At 44.1% G+C, this 15,902-nt stretch overlaps 2 pseudogenes; one reads left to right on the top strand and one right to left on the bottom strand.

Moving 5' to 3' along the window:
• LOC140185203 (uncharacterized) overlaps positions 1-1,522 on the bottom strand; it is a 37,252-nt pseudogene extending 35,730 nt beyond the window's left edge.
• Positions 1,523-5,475: 3,953 nt separating this feature from the next.
• The window catches only part of LOC140184968 (uncharacterized), a 50,761-nt pseudogene continuing 40,334 nt past the window's right edge, over positions 5,476-15,902 (top strand).

Raw genomic sequence — 15,902 nt, 5'->3', positions numbered from 1 at the left:
CTTTCCTTTTTCACGATATATTTTTTAAAACTTTTTTTTTGTATATTATATTATATTTGTATCCTGTATAATTGGGAAGTTTAATACCCATGTGTCAACTGGGTGTATATTTAAATATGTTAAGTACAACAATGTGATCCCAATAACTTTGTATCAATACTATGTTATGTTTATTATTATGAAACCAATGAAAAGATTGAAAAAGAAAGAAACCGAAGCCAAAGCCAACATAAATGCCAAAGAGAGGGCAAATAATAGAGCAAAAAATACTGGGAAGCTTTTAAAAACCAACAGAAAGTCAGATGAGCTCAGGGCATGGAATTATGAAATTGTAGTCATTAATGAGTCTTGGTTGCACCCAACAGCCTGAGGCATTTGGAGGAACAACATATTCAGGGCCTTAATATCGCTCGAAAACCAAGGTTCCGTGCACCAGTTACCATTCAACTTTTATTTTTGGAAGGCACATACAAACTCTACACACACAAAATGTCACTTCCGAAGGCCTCCCACTTACCAAGTACTCCTTTGCCAGAAAACAGCCTGTCCCAATCCACACTTGTCAGATCCTTTCTGACACCATCAAAATTGACCTTTCTCCAATTTAGAATCTCAAACCGTGGTCCAGGCCGCTCTTTTTCTATATTTACTTAGAATCTCATGGCATTATGATCACTAGCTACAAAGTGTTCCCATACACTAATTTCCGTCACTAGCCCTGGACCATTTCCTAATAGCTTATTGCACACTTCTACGTCAGAAATTCTACATACTGATTAAGGGCACATTTGACAAACTCTACCCCATCTAGTCCTTTTACAGTATAGGAGTCCTCGTCAATATATGGAAATTTAAAATCACTTACCATCTCAACTTTTGTTTCTTGTCATAGTCTGCGATCTCTCTACAAATTTGTTCCTCTAAATCCCTCAGACTGCTGGGTGCAACCAACTCCCAGTAATGGCTACAATATCATAATTACCTGATCCGTACATACGTGGTGTGCGGTGAGAAAGGCACAACGGTGCCTCTTTCACCTCAGATGGTTGAAGAGGTTTGGTGTGGTTCCCCAAATCCCAAGAACTTTCTACAGGGGCACACTTGAGAGCATGCTGAGGGTCTGCATGGTACGGGAACTGTACTTCCCTCAGTCGCAGGGCTCTGCAGAGAGTGGTGCGGACAGCCCAGCCCATCTGTAGATGTGAACCTCCCACTGTCCAGGATATTTACATTATTGTGTGAAAAGGACCTGTAGGATCATTGGGGAGCGGAGTCACCCCAACCACAGAATGTGGCAGCTGCTACCATCCGGGAGACGGGACCGCAGCATAACAGCCGGGACCATCGGCTCCCATTCCCCCAGCAGCCGGAAGCTCCCCGGGGCCCGGGTACGGATCGTGGGGCTGAGAGAGAGGGACTGTCCCGGGACTGCGGGCCACGGTGCCCGGACTCAGTCGGTGCCGAAACCCCCCGCCCGGCCGGCGATCCGCTCTCACCTGATGCCGGTCGTCCCCAGGCCGTTTGTGTACTGCGCGCATGCGTGATATCTGGTTACGTCACAACCCTGACGCCTGCGCCTGCGCATTTAATCGGTGCTGCAGTGAAGGGAGTTCTTTCTGAGGCGCCGCTTTCGGGGTAATCACGGTGCCTTTTGGTTTCTGCAAGCACCGGTTCCGTGTCCGTGTCTCACTGTGTTTTGTGTGTAGAAAACTCAGCAGCTGTTTTAACGCAGAAAGCAGCTTCTGTAAATAATATACTCAATATCAACAGGCATTTCGCCTGTCAAGAGCCGAAGTACAATCCTCATAGAAATGCAGATATAAAACACAAGAGATTCTGCAGTTGGTGGAAATGTAGACACACACACACACACACGCATATATTCCTCGTTGAGTATTTTGTTGGCAACCTCAATGCTAATGCAAACAGCTTTTCTATTTCTTTTGCAAACTTTCCTTGTACTGTGATATGGCTCTGCTGAAAAGAACTGTGAAATACTTGAACAGCCTTCCCTGCGGTTAGCCTCCCTAATATGGTGTGGTCCCTAAAAGAAATAAAAGCATAAGGTGTATCCTTATTGTATTGTCTTATGTAATACTTTGTTTAGTGATTTTGTCTAATCCGTAAACCAATCTGTAATCTGTATATGCAGAAAATGTGACATGAATCTGTAATCTGTATATGCAGAAAATGTGACATGAATCTGTAATCTGTATATGCAGAAAATGTGACATGAAAATACAGTATGTAATTATATATTTTCATGGAGTCGTTTTTTTAAAAATTCTATTACAACTTTAAGCACGTCTACAGGGAGTTTAGCCTCATCACGTAGGACATCAATAGAGTAGCTCCTTAGCAGCTAGCCAGCTGGTTTAAATAACGTTAGCTATGCCAATGAACAAACGACACCTGTTAAACTCACCTCAACATGTCTTTTACAATCATTTAACCCACCATGGGCAATAGAAAAATCACTGTTGCAAACAGTGCAGCGAGCAACACTGTCATTATTTTTGACCCCTATTAGGCAGGGGTACACTTTGGTGTATTCTGGGGTGAAGTGCTTTTTATATTTTCTTTTTTTTTTTGAAAAACTTTGTCATGGCGGTGCGGGACACGAAACTGAACTGATGGAGAGAGAGAGGGGTCGACTGTAAAGCCCGCCCACAGAGAAAACTGATAGGTCTACTTAGCACAAAGAGAGACCAATCAGGATGCTCGCTCTTGCTCCCGCTCTCGATCTCGCTCCCGTTCTCGCTCTCGTTCCCGCTCCCGCTCCCGCTCTCGATCTCCCTCTCATTTCCGGGATATTGTACATAATTTGCGGGCGTCGGGGAGCTGCTATTAATATGCTGGAGACTCCCGGAACTTCCGGGAGAGGTGGGATGTCTGGGACCCCCAAAGCCCTGACTGGTGCTGGCAACTCGTTGGTTTCTGACTCCGCTCCATCGAAGATTCACTCGCTAGTCTTCTGTCAGACTTTAGAGGCGCATTGCAATAACCCAGCTGTCTGAGAAACAGTCCTTTGAAACATACAAACTTTGCAGAAACATAGAAACATAGAAAATAGGTGCAGGAGTAGGCCATTCGGCCTTTCGAGCCTGCACCGCCATTCAGTATGATCATGGCTGATCATCCAGGCAGCAACTTATGCCACCTCCAACGGGTTCCACCACTAAGCACATCTTTCCCTCCCCCCCCCCCACTTTCCGCGGGGATCGCTCCCTACACGACTCCCTTGAATATTCGTTTCCCCCCCCCCACCAACCCTCCCCACCGATCTCCCTCCTGGCACTTATCCTTGTAAGCGGAACAAGTGCTACACATGCCCTTACACTTCCTCCCTCACCACCATTCAGGACCCCAGACGGTCCTTCCAGGTGAGGCGAAACTTCACCTGTGAGTCAGCTGGGGTGATATACTGCGTCCGGTGCTCCCAATGCGGACTTCTATATATTGGCGAGATCCGACGCAGACTGGGAGATTGTTTTGCCAACACCTATGCTCTGTCCACCCCAGAGAAAGCAGGATCTCCCAGTGGTCACACATTTTAATTCCACGTCCCATTCCCATTCTGATATGTCTATCCACGTCCTCATCTACTATAAAGATGAAGCCACTCTCAGGTTGGAGGAACAACACCTTATATTCCATCCAGGTAGCCTCCAACCTGATGGCATGAACATCGACTTCTCTAACTTCCGCTAATGCCCCACCTCCCCCTCGTACCGCATCCGTTATTTATTTATATACACACATTCTTTTTCTCTCTCTTCTTTTTCTCCCTCTGTCCCTCTGACTATACCCCCTGCCCATCCTCTGCCTAGGCCTCCTGTCCCATGATCCTCTCATTTCCCCTTTGCCAATCACCTGTCCAGCTCTTGGCTCCATCCCTCCCCCCTCCTGTCTTCTATGATTTCGGATCTCTCCCTCCCCCTCCCACTTTCAAATCTCTTACTAGCTCTTCTTTCAGTTAGTTCTGACGAAGGGTCTTGGCCCAAAACGTCAACTGTACCACTTCCTATAGATGCTGCCTGGCCTGCTGTGCTCACCAGCAACTTTTAAGCGTGTTGCTGACATGAATAGTTATGACGAGGGGGGTCTAAATTTTCTTGATTTTGAGTCTTAATAATACTTTTTAAATTAATTGGAATAAACAAATTTTACATAATCCTACTTCAATATGGAATTGTATTCCTTCTTTTGTCTTTTCCCAGGTTGGTGGATTGATATTTTTTTTCTTTTATGTAATTACAAAATAGACAAAGTTCCTCTCCATTTATCTCAGTTTCATGAACAGATGCTTTAATCCTGGTCTTTGATTTACAAATACAATTTTTCTCCTCATAGTTATTTTAACTGGAATAAGCACAACATAGTTTCTAAGAATAAATCTTTGTTTTATAAAGGTTGGTTTGATAATAATATTTTGTTAGTTTAACAGTTATTTACTTCAAGTGGTACTTTATTGAGTTAGACTGAGTTTTTATCCACCTCTGAAATTCCGGTGACTCCAAAAGAATTTGCTTTTGTTATGGATGGGATTCCCTCTCATGTAATTATGTTGTTTAGAAATACATCATATTCGGTAGTTGAATTACCCATCTTGCATCCATCCAGTACAGCTGCAGGAAAGATTTGTTTTATTCCGTTTTTTTTTGAATAGAGGTATTAGAAGTTTGTTTCAAAAAGACATTACTTCTATTCCTACGCTGTTAGTTTTTGGAATAGTCGCTTGGGGAATCTGAGGTGGAGGAGTATTTGGGGCTTATTTAATAAGTATTTATTGAGGAGTAAAGTTAAAGAAATTTCATTTAAAATTATACATAGATATTATCCAACCAATGTTTATTTGACAAGGTTTAATTCTGGTATTGAAACTAACTGTACATTTTGTGGTTTAAATCCAGAGGATTTATATCATCAGTTTTGGCATTGTGAATATGTTAAAACATTTTGGGTTGATGTTTGTCAACTTATAGATCAATATATTAAAGTGGATTTTACTTTTTGTTTTGAAAATGTTTTATTTGGGTTTGCTAATAATACCAAATCTCATAGGGAACATTTCTTTATCATAAATCTTTTGTTAATTGACAGCAAATTTTATATCCATAACTACAAATACTGCAATAAGAAACCTTCATTTATATTTTTACATCAGATTTCAAACTATACATTAATACTCTGAAAACTTCCCATAACCAGAAAGCTGGAAAGACTGTACAAATTTGTCAAAGTTTTGGGTTATTTCTGTAAATGTTTTTGTTTTGCGGCTCCTTTTAGATAAAGTTCCTCCTGTCCAACAGTATTGAGAGTGGATTTTCTTTTTATTTGTATATTTAAAGTTAATAGTTATATATTTGTTGCTGCTTATGTGTGGTTCCCTGGCGTTGTTAGCAGATGTTCAGTGTTTGTATTTGTTTAAACTAATACGCATGCGTGGGCCCCGCAGCCAATTCCCGGATGTCGCGCATGCGCTCAGTAGACGGGAGGCTCTCCAGGATCGGACGGAGGTAGGATGGCGGCCGCGGGTGGGAACTTAATCAGCGGCGTCTGAACCGCGATTGAAGGAAAATTGCTGTGAGCTCCGTCCACACTGGCCCTGCACCCCAGCACAATCCCAGTCCTTTCCCTCTCTCAGCCCCACGATTTACCCGAGCCACGGGGCCTCCGGCTGATGAGAGCTGGCGCCGCCGCCATTTTGCGGCTGGATGGCAGATAGACAGGTTTCTAGTTCGTGGGGGCTTCTGGGTAAAGAGGCAGCCATTGGTTTCACCACCAGTGTTGTCCCCGCAGAGTATGTCCCAAACATTGCTGACTTCCAGCTATGTAAATCCGAGGGTGAGTAACTTGGAACTAAAATACAGTGTCCAGTTACTCTCGGATGAAGAGTCTACATTCCAATCAGTGAAAATATCAATTAGTGCGATATGGCAAAAAGAAATCCGCCCGTCAGCTTTAGTGCTCTCTGGGTAAATAACGATATGAAACACCTCTGTCCTCGATGAGAAGTGACTTGTAGCTTTCACATCACAAAAGTGCCACACTCCGATCAGAATAACTACTGCCCACCCCTTTATAGTCATTGGCATTGCCATCATGGGTTCATCACTGTCAATCAGCTGGGAGTGGGAGGGATCCCAGTAATTAGAAAATCTCCAGGATCAGACATGTTGTAACAAGTTCTCTTTGTAGTGTTGTGGAACACGACCAGAACTTGAAATAATACCAAAGGACAGAGACAAGTTGAGCCAAGTCACAGGTTGATCGAAGGCAGAAATAGCCCATTCTCAGACTGAGGGAATACAGTCAGAGAATTTGTTGGACAGTCAGGATGCCTGATCGTGCCTTGTTAGAAGGTGAGGAGTTCATATAGAAGCATAGAAACAGAAGTCGGCAAAACATTACGGGCCCTTCGGCCCACAATGTCGTGCCGTCCATATAACCTTCTCAGAATCTGCCTACAGTTTCACTACCACATAGCCCCCTATTTCTCTGAGCTCCACATACCTATCTAACAGTGTCTGAACAGACCCTTGTTGTATCGATCTCTACCACCGTCACTAGCAGTGCATTCCATGCACCTGCCACTCTCTGTGTGGAAAACTTACCTCTGGTGTCCCCCTTGTACCTACTTCCAAGCACCTTAAAACTATGCCCCCTCATGTTAGCCAATTCAGCACTGGGAAAAAGCCTCTGACTACACACAAGCTCAATGCCTGTCATCATCTGATACAACTCTCTCAGATCACCTCTCATCTTCCAGCGCTCCAAAGTTTACTCAACCTGTACTTGTAAGGCATGCTCTCCAATCCAAGCAACATCCTTGTAAATCTCCTCTGCACTCTTTCCAGGGTATCCACATGTTTCCTGCAGTGAGGTGATCGGAATTGAACACAGAACTAAAAGTGGGGTCTCACTAAGGCCTCGTGTATCTGTCACAGTACCTCACGGCTTTTCAACTCAGTCCCATGGTTGATGAAGGCCTTCTTAACAACATTGTCAACCTGCGCAGCTGCTTTGCGTGTACTATTGACACAGACCCCAAGATATCGCTGATCCTCCAACCTGCCAAGAGTCCAAATGTTAATATTCTTTTCTGTCTTCAAATTTGACCTACCAGAATGAACCACTGGGTTGAACTCCATCTGTCACCTCCCTTCCCAGTTCTGCATCCTGTTGATGTCATGATGCACTCTGACAACCATTCAGACTATCCACAACACCCTCTACATTTGTGTCGTCGACAGACTTACAAACCCAACCTTCTACTTCCTCATCAAGGTCATTTATAAAAATGAGGTGTCCCAGAACAGATCGCTGCAGAATATCACTGGTCACCATCCTCCACGCAGAATATAAACCGTCGACAACCACCCTTTGCCGTCTGTGGGCAAGCCAGTTCCGGATCCACAAAGCAGGTCTCTGTGGATCCTGGCCTCATTACTTTCTCAATGAGCCTCATATGGGGAACCTTTTCAAAAGTCTTACAGAAAACCATGTACACTACATCCAGTGTTCCATCTGCATCAATGTGTTTTGTTACATTCTCAAAGAATTCAATCAGGTTTGTAAGGCATGACCTGTGCTTGACAAAGCCGTGCTGACTACCCCTAATCAGATGCTCATAAGTCCTCCCTCTTGGGATCTTCTCCAACAAGTTGCCCACCACTGATGCAAGACTTACTGGTCTATAATTTCCTGGGTCACCTCTACTCCCTTTCTTGAACAGTCCTCGGATACTTCTCCCATCCCTATTGATTATACAAAGATCATCGACAGATGCTCAGCAATCTCCTCCCTTGCTTCCCACAGTAGCCTGCGGTACATCTGAACTTGAGTTGAACTGGGTAATGTTATGATGCCAGAGGTCACATTGAGTGAAGATCTTACAGAAGCGTGTAAAATTGTGAAAGGGATAGATAAAATAGAGGCAGGAAAGTTGTTTCCACTGGTGGGTGAGACTGGAACGAGAGGACATCAGCTTAAGGTTCGGGGTATTTGAGATGGAGATGAGGAGGAACTGCTTTTCCCAGAGGATGGTGAATCTGTGCATTTCTCTGCCCAATGAAGCAGTAGAGGCTACCTCAGTGAATGTATTTGAGACAAGATTGGATAGATTTTGAATAGTAGGGAAATTAAGGGTGATGGGAAAAGGCAGGTTGTTGGAGACAGGCCAGATGATGTTCTCGTGCTCCTATTTCTTATGTTCTCAATATTCAGACTAAAATCTCACCTGAAAAAATGTTATTCACCCATTGATGTCCTTTCAAATATTTTTACAGGTTTGAAATGGCAGAACACTTGTGCATGGGAATTTCAACATGTCAGTTTTGTCTCTCTGTCCGGATATCTAAGGAGTGACCGAATATTTTCTTTGCAAGACCAACACATCTGTTGTCGATCCTTGGAGACGAAGAATTATCTCATCCCAGCTGGAAATGTATTCTGTCTCTGAAATGAAGTTTTCTGTTGTAACTCTGTGTTATCCACTGGAACTGGGAGCTGAGAACACACCAGCATTTGTTCACTGGAGATTAGTTCTTCAACTGCATTGATTGGACAAGAGATTCAAACACCTGACTTTCTGAATTGCCAGAGAATTGTTCGCAGTGAGATATCATTCTCCTTCTCTCAGTGTCGGAAAGGATTCTCTCGCAGCCTACCCACAGACATGCCAGTCAGTTCAGAGTAAGGAGAGGACTGACCATTCAGCTGCTCTGTGTGAGGGAGGGGATCTACTCAGTCATCCAGCCTGAAGACACATCAGCAAGTTCACACCATAGTGAGATGCTCCACTTGTTCTGACTGTGGGAAGCAGTTCATTCTGTCGTCGATGCTAAAGATATATCCGAAAATTCACCAGTGAGAGGACGGTAACCTGTTTAGACAGTGGGAAGACATTCACACACTCAACCACACCACAGTGACACCAGCGAGTTCACACCGGGGAGAAGCCATTCACCTGCTCTGTGTGGGAAAGGGTTCACTCAATCATCTCAGCTGAATGAACACCAGCGAGTTCACACTGGGGAGATGCCGTTCACCTGCTCAGACTGTGGGAAGGGATTCACTCACTCATCCACACTACAGAAACACCAGCGAGTCCACACTGGGGAGAAGCCATTCACTTGCTCTGAATGTGGGAAGGGATTCACTTGGTCAAATTCCCTTGTTAAGCACTACCGAATTCACACTGGGGAGAAGCCATTCACATGCTCCGAATGTGGGAAGGGATTCACTCAGTCATCTAATCTGAAGGTACATCAGCGAGTTCACACTGTGGAGAGGCCATTCAGATGCTCTGAATGTGGGAAAGGATTCGCTGATTCATACTCTCTTGTGAAGCACTGCCGAATTCATACTGGGGAGAAGCCATTCACGTGCTCTGAATGTGGGAAGGGATTCACTCAGTCATCAATCCTTGTGAAGCACTACCGAATTCACACTGGGGAGAGGCCATTCACATGCTCTGAATGTGGGAAAGGATTCACTCAGTCATCTCAACTGAAAGTACATCAGCGAGTTCACACTGGGGAGAAGCCATTCAGCTGCTCTGAATGCGGGAAGGGATTCACTCAGTCATCCAACCTTGTGCAGCACTCCCAAATTCACACTGGGAAGAGACCGTTCACCTGCTCTGAATGTGGGAAGGGATTCACTGACTCATCCCTCCTTGTGAGACACTGCCGAATTCACAGTGGGGAGAAGCCATTCACGTGCTCTGAATGTGGGAAAGGATTCACTCAGTCATTTCAGCTGAAGGTACATGAGCAAATTCACACTGGGGAGAAACCATTCAGCTGCTCTGAATGTGGGAAAGGATTCACTTACTCATCTCATCTGAAGGTACATCAGCGAGTCCACACTGGGGAGAAACCGTTCATCTGCTCTGAATGTGGGAAGGGATTCACTCAGTCATACTCCCTTGTGAAGCACTGCCAAGTTCACACTGGGGAGAGGCCATTCACATGCTCTGAATGTGGGAAAGGATTCACTCGGTCATCTCATCTGAAGGTACATCAGAGAGTTCACACTGGGGAGAAACCATTCAGCTGCTCTGAATGTGGGAAGGGATTCACCACATCATCCAACCTTGTGCAGCACTACCAAATTCACACTAGGGAGAAACCGTTCACCTGCTCAGATTGTGGGAAGGAATTCACTCGGTCATCTGAATTTAAAGTACATCAACAAATTCACAATGGGGGATGCCACTCACCTGTTCTAAATGTGGGAAAGGATTTGCTAAGACATCTCAATTGAATGAACTTCAGCGAGTTCACACTGGGGAGAAACTGTTCAACTGCTCAGGTTGTGGGGAGGAATTCACTCAGACATCTCATCTACCGACTCACCAGACAGTTTTCAGCAGTGAGAGGACGTTGACCTGCTCAGACTGCGGGAAGGCATTCACACACTTATCCACACTGCAGAGACAGTGGTCGATTCACACTGTGGTGAGGGTGGTCACCTGCTCTGAATGTGGGATGGGTTTCAATCAGTCATCCATCCTTGTGTCACCCTACTGAGCTTTGACCCATCGTTAATCGGGGAGATCAGAAACTTGAGAGGACGTAATTCCCTCAGGTTCACCGATCGTGTATTAACGGCAGTGGTTCAGGGAAGGTTATTTTTTTAGCTTTCAGCAGTGGCCGATCAGCATTCAGGATTGATTATCAAGTCAGGCAGGAGCAAATGGAGCGGCCAGTGTTGGAGAGGGCAAAGGTGGAGCGGAGACTTGGAGGCTTTACCTCTTTGAGGTTTCAGTGAGGAGAGAATTCAGTCAGAGAAGGCAAAATCATGATGGAACTAGAATTTTTATCTGAACATTTGCTCAGGTAGAACAGTGGAGATGCCAGGCAGGATAGTGGAAAGCTCATCTTGCGGGATGTGAGAAGGCAGGGGGCCCTCCTGTGTCCCCGGTAACTACACCTGTGAGAAGGGCGTCCAGCTTCAGCTCCGAACAATCCACATTGAGGAGTAGCAGCTGGAATTGGATGAACTCCAGATCATTTGGGAGGTTGAAGATGTGATAGGTAGGACAGATAGAGAAGTAGTTCCAACCAAGGTCACAGCACAGGGAACTGGGTGACAGTCAGAAAGGGGAAAGGGAGAAACAGAGAGTGCAGTGTGCCCCTGTGTCCAGCCTCCTGAACAACATATATCACTTTAGATACAGTTGAGGATGGTGGGATGACCGAGCAGAGGAAAGTCACAGCAGGAGGGTCTCTGGCACTTAGTCTGGCTCTGAGACTGAGAAGGGAAGGGTGGAGAAGAGGTGAGCTGTGGTGGTAGGTGATTCATGAGCTAAGGGAACTGACAGTTCTGTGGGTGAGAATGAGATTCCAGGATGCTATGTTGCCTCCTGCGTGCTAGCGTCTGCAACATCTCGGGTCGAGTCCTCAGCATTCCCAAGGAAGGTGAACAGTGAAGGTCGTGGTCCATGTGGGTACCAATGATATGGGATGGTGGAGTAACGAGGTTCTGCAAAGGGAGTTCAGGGAGTGAGGTGCTAAGATAAAGGGCAGCTCGTCGAGGGCTGTGACCTCTGGACTGTGGTTTGAGCCACGTGTCAGGAATAGGAAGAATATGCTGTTTAACACGTGGCTAAGCTGCAATGAGGGCATAAGATTGTTGGATAATTTGAGCCAGCGAGGATTGCTGTGTGCACGGGAGTATGAGTGCGTTGGGGCAGAGGGCTCATCGTTGATGGAGGGTGAAGTGGGCAGACAGGTCTCTCTCACACACACACAGACACATGCGGTGGAGTGTGAGGGAGGGGAGTGAGAAGGGATAAGGTGAATGAGGAGGATCGAGTTAGGGCTCCTTCACAAAGTCCCAGACTCACCCAACCATCCCCCTCTGGAATTGATCCCATTCCGTATGCCAGGCTACCCAGCTGGTGGCGTAGTAGCATCAGCGCCAGACTTCGGAGCGAAGGCTCCCGAGTTCGAATCCAGCCGGCTTCTGTGCGCGCTTTCCATCCGCGCTGCGTTGAGCTAGCAACTCGACCTCGTAAAAAAAGAAATTCCTTGCTGCAGAAACATCAACAGCAAAAAGTTGATGGCCTATGCTCTCTCGTGAGTTGAAAGGCAATTTCTCTTTCTCTCTTTTCCCCTACCCCAGGCTGGGGGTGGGCACTGAGATACCTTGCCAACATTTTTGTGAATTGTTCGATAACATCTGGTTCACAGACTTTGATAATAAATATACGTCGAGCTCGAACATTAAAATGTATTGCTTGTAAAGCATGTCTTCTTGTACATGTGCCTTGCACTTTACATGCTTGGGCAATCATGGCTTTCCACATCGAACGATCCCAGGCAGTGACAATGATATCTCGCACGCTTAGATCTGTTAGTTCTTTCACAGTGCCCATGTATTTTCTTCTTAGCCTTCCTCTTCCGCATTTTCCAGGCATACAGTTTGTAATGTAAGGCATTCATTTCTCCCTTTCTGATGACATGGCCCAGGAATTTAAGTTTCCTCTCATTTAATGTTCTCACTAAAGATCTTTTTGAATGGGCACGTTGGAGTAATGTGTCATTAGTTACCCTATCCCTATATGATATTTTCAGCATTCTTCTAAGAAACCACATTTCTGCCGCTTCTAAGTTTCTTTGGAGTTCTGGTGTTATAGTCCATGTTTCGGAAACAAACAGCAAGATTGACCAGATGTAACATTTTAGTAGCCTAAGCCTTGTTGTCGTAGAAATGTGTCTGTTGGTAAAAATGGTTTTCATTTTTTGGAAGTTGGTTTTGGCAATGGCAGTTCTTCTTTTTATTTCTGCTTTAATTCTAGCATGTTAAGATATAAAGCTACCAAGGTAATTAAAGCTGGTCTTTTGTTCAATCTCTTGATAACTGAGATTGGCAGTTGTGAGTATCCTGCTGTTTTGATATTACCATGCATTTTTTTTTTACAGTTAATGGTTAGACCAAAATCTGCACTTATTTGTACTAGTTTCTTTTGGAGGATTTGTAGGTCTTCTGCAGCACTTGCTATTAGGGTGGTATTGTCTGCATATCTTATATTGTTGATGTTAACATCTCCAATTTTCATCCCATCTAGGTCTTCTGTTTCTCTGACAATCATTTCGCTATAGATATTAAATAATTCCAGTGAGGCAATGCATTCCTGTCTGACTGCTCTGAATTTTAGTCCAATTGCTTATATTATCGTCAATTTTTACCACCACTGTTTGGTTCCAATATAAATTTTGAAGCAGTTGTTGGTTCCTTCCATCAATGTTTAATTTAGTGAGAATTTGAAATGATTCAAAGTATCAAAATGTCTTGTTGAATATTGGGCGATAGCCAATCGACTGCCTTTAGTTAAGTTAAGGGGTAACCCTTTTAACGTTAACATAATCCAAGCCTATGCACCAACAAATGATTCGGATGAAGAGGATATCAAGTTTCATGAAGATCTCGACAATGCTTATGAGCAATGTAAATCTCAGGATGTAAAACTAGTCATGGGAGATTTTAACTCCAAAGTTGGACAGGAAAGGGTTGATAACATCATAGGACCCTTTGAATTAGGGGAGAAAATGGACATGGAGAAAGGTTTACTGATTGGTGTGTCAGAAACAACCAAATGATCACCAATACTTGGTACAAAAACTGTCCATGTTGATTGTGTACTTAGATTCGCCCTGGGGATGAAACAAGGAACCAAATAGATTTCATGACCATCAGTGAACGCTTTAGAAATAATGTCACAAATTCTAAAGTCGACCCAGGAGCAGACTGTGGTTCAGGTCACCATCCAGTAATAGCTACCATTAAAACAAAATTAAAGAAACTGAGACGTGGAAAAAAAGAAAGAAATATATGTTGGGAGAACTTAAAAAAGATAGCATACTTAAGCAACAATTCAAGACAGCTGTAGAAGAACAACTCAACAAAAACACCTATTCGGGACAGATTTAAATATGCTATACAGCAATCAGCAGAGGAGATAATCCCAGTACAAGAAATCCAACACACCAACAAGGTGTGGAGAACCCAAGGAATTCTGGATCTGATGGAACAAAGAAGGTTAGTGAGGAATAATGAAGTACAGTACAGAGAGCTAGACAGACAGACCAGACAATTGTGCAATATTGCAAAGGAAGAATAGCTGAATCAAAAATGCAATGAAGTAGAAGGCCATGTTAACAACAGCAAAGAAATGCACAGGAAAGTTGAGGAAATTACTGGAATTAAGAAAACCTCCTCTGCAGGATGCATAAGATCAGCAGACGGATCCATACTAACAGATCCAGATAAAGTATGTGAGAGGTGGATTCAGTACATAGAGCAGCTGTTTGAGGACAATAGAGGGGAACCCCCAGATATTAAACACCGTAACTCTGGCCCACTTGTTACTGAAGAAGAAATAACTAGAAGATCTGGGCATAGGTATTCTTTTTGAACTATTTAATGGGATATATGAGTCTGGTGTATTGTCTGACGGTCTCTTAAAATCACTATTTATAACTCTGTCAAAAATTCCTGGAACGATAGCCTGTGAAAATTATAGAACAATCAGTCTTATGAGTCACATAACAAAGATTTTGTTGAGAATTGTTCTGAGTCGAATTAAAAACAAGTTAAGGCCAGAAACCCCTAAGTAAAACATGTACCGATGAGAAATGGTCTCAGTGAAGGTCTGAAAGTGAAAAATGAACTGGTGTTCAGCCCCTCTGCTCCATGCCAGACAAGTACCCCTATCTGAGTCTGTCCCATCTGTCTGTGCTTGACAAATCTCACTCTAAAGTTTCCTTTTTCTGTACCTGTTCCTGTGCCTTTTATTTTCCTTCTGAACCTCATTCTCCTACCTTCTCCCCATAACCTTTGACACCTTTGCAGAAAGTCTTTGGGACCAAATGCAGTAGGCACATACAACAGTTCACCTGTCTGCGACAGGAGAACACACTTCAGAGATCAACAATCTCTATTATTATTTCAGACATTATTCTTGCGCATTGGTACAGTATTAATGTGTATATTATTATTCTGGATTTTATTCTTAGTAAAATCTGCATGCTGCTAATTGTGATCTTAAATGTTGCTGCTATAACAAAAGAATTTCCCACTCGGGATCAATAAAGTATTTATTATTATTATCATCATCATCATTATTCTCCAGCCCTCTATCTCCTTCAGCAATCAACTTCCCAGCTCCTTACTTCACCCCTGACCAATCTCACTGTTTCACCTGTCCCCTCCACTCCCCCACCCCACATTTTGACTCCTTCTCTTCCCTTCCTGACCTGAAGAAGAGTCTGAAACGCCGACTGTTCACTGCTTTCATATATCTGTAACAGTACCAGACGGCTTTTAAACTCAGTCTCATGGTTGATGAAGGCCTTCTGAACAACATTGTCAAACTGCACAGCAGCTTTGCGTGTACTATGGACGCAGACCCCACGATCTCGCTGATCCTCCAAACTGCCAAGATCCAAACGTTAATATTGTATTCTGTGTTCAAATTTGACCAACCGAAATGAACCACCGGTTTGAATTCCATCTGCCACTTCTCAGCCAAGTTCTGCATCCTATTGATGTCATGCTCCACTCTGACAACCATTCAGACTCTCCACAACACCCCTTACATTTGTGTCATCGACAGACTTACAAACCCAACCTTCTACTTCCCCATCAAGCAACAAACACAAAAGTTGCTGGTGGACACAGCAGACCAGGCAGCATCTCTAGGAAGAGGTACAGTCGACGTTTTGGGCCGAGACCCTTCGTCAGGACTAACTGAAAGAAGAGATAGTTAAAGATTTGAAAGTGGATAACCTTCCTCATCAAGGCCATTTATAAAAATCACAAAGAGGAGGTGTCCCAGAACAGATTGCTGCAGAATATCACTGGTCACCGTCCTCCATGCAGAATACAAA

The sequence above is a fragment of the Mobula birostris genome, chromosome 20 (genome assembly GCF_030028105.1).
Source record: "Mobula birostris isolate sMobBir1 chromosome 20, sMobBir1.hap1, whole genome shotgun sequence".
Lineage (NCBI taxonomy): Eukaryota > Metazoa > Chordata > Chondrichthyes > Myliobatiformes > Myliobatidae > Mobula > Mobula birostris.
Note: the sequence above shows the minus strand (reverse complement) of the source record. Positions and strands in the feature narration are given on the sequence as shown.